Source organism: Etheostoma spectabile, unplaced genomic scaffold (assembly GCF_008692095.1).
Source record: "Etheostoma spectabile isolate EspeVRDwgs_2016 unplaced genomic scaffold, UIUC_Espe_1.0 scaffold383, whole genome shotgun sequence".
NCBI classification, from domain to species: Eukaryota; Metazoa; Chordata; class Actinopteri; order Perciformes; family Percidae; genus Etheostoma; species Etheostoma spectabile.
In genome coordinates this window covers 187,423-189,164 of record NW_022605597.1, presented here as the reverse complement: position 1 = coordinate 189,164, position 1,742 = coordinate 187,423, and the positions used below count along the sequence as shown (strand labels likewise).

The following is a 1,742-nucleotide window of genomic DNA, read 5'->3' as shown; positions in this document are numbered from 1 at the left end:
AACTTATGATGCATTTTGTACTGGATTGCACTTGGCTAAGATGTACAGATGTTTGTTTTTTTACAACCATGACACACAATGAAACAATCTGTGGTCAGAGAGATTGTCGCTCCACTTCCTGCTTGGTTGAAGCCTAATTTACACTAACTCCACTTGAACCAACTCCAAACCTGTCCAATAGCAGGCCAGACTCGTGGAGGGCGAGTCGTAACCAGGCGAAACACACATCAACGCACATTGTACAACATGACCAACTACCCGAATCATAATGGGGATTACATATTTTAAATTTCATGGGACATTTTACTCTTGCAATGGGAATAAAATAAAAAAAACTGTAAAACAGTACAACACAGCAATAAATGAGTCAGAGAAATAAACACCTCAAAGTGTATTTTGGAGGTTTCTTTTCCCCACTAGTCTTAAAGAAGACACGTCATGGAAGCAAAATAGCCGTCTCGGTTCATCTTTCCACTGTTCCAACAATCACCACTCTGGTCTGGTTGGAATGAACTCTTAATTCACCCATTTACATGTGGAGATATGCTGCTCTATACACACTAAAAGTAGTGATTATTTACATGGAGTCTGGTGGAGATATGCTGCTCTATACATGCTAAAAGTAGTGATTATTTACATGGAGTCTGGTGGAGATATGCTGCTCTATACATGCTAAAAGTAGTGATTATTTACATGGAGTCTGGTGGAGTGCTGCTCTATACACGCTAAAAGTAGTGATTATTTACATGGAGTCTGGTGGAGATATGCTGCTCTACACGCTAAAAGTAGTGATTATTTACATGGAGTCTGGTGAGTATGCTGCTTCTATACACGCTAAAAGTAGTGATTATTTACATGGAGTCTGGTGGAGATATGCTGCTCTCATACACGCTAAAGTAGTGATTATTTACATGGAGTCTGGTGGAGATGCTGCTCTATACACGCTAAAGTAGTGATTATTTACATGGAGTCTGTGGAGATATGCTGCTCTATACAGGCTAAAAGTAGTGATTATTAACATGGAGTCTGGTGGAATATGCTGCTCTCATACACGCTAAAAGTAGTGATTATTTACATGGAGTCGGTGGAGATATGCTGCTCTATACCGCTAAAAGTAGTGATTTACATGGAGTCTGGTGGAGATATGCTGCTCTATACACGCTAAAAGTGTGATTATTTACATGGAGTCTGGTGGAGATATGCTGCTCTAACACGCTAATAGTAGTGATTATTTACATGGAGTCTGGTGGAGATATGCTGCTCTATACACGCTAAAAGTAGTGATTATTTACATGGAGTCTGGTGGGTTTGGTGGTGATGATCTCTGTTTCATGTTAAACTAAAAGGATCTTACTCTTTAACAACAAGGTCTATCTCTGTAAGGATCCTTTTATAATGTTGTCAGACACTTTCTAAGCCTTGAAGATGCACAATGCTACAATTGCAGCTTGTTTCTTGCTTAACCCTTCTGTTGTCCTCAGGTCAAATTTGACGCCTTTAAAAACTTTCTACATCTGAAATATGAGTTTCTTTTTAACCAATTTACCACAAAAATGGATTGGATTTCTTCCAACGCTCTTTGCAAATACAACTGATCACTTTCATTTTTCCCTAAACTCATCTGCTTGTTCCTCTGATCTGAACTATTAGTAAAATAGAATTCATTATTTCTGCGTTTTTAACTCAAGTATTAAGTATAATTCTGTATAAATGAGGGTTATTGACCATGAATTCCAAAAAGT

At 38.2% G+C, this 1,742-nt stretch overlaps 1 protein-coding gene across 1 annotated transcript in view; it reads right to left on the bottom strand.

The window, feature by feature from the left end:
* LOC116686519 (E3 ubiquitin-protein ligase TRIM39-like) overlaps positions 1–1,742 on the bottom strand; it is a 7,633-nt gene that overhangs the window by 5,458 nt on the left and 433 nt on the right.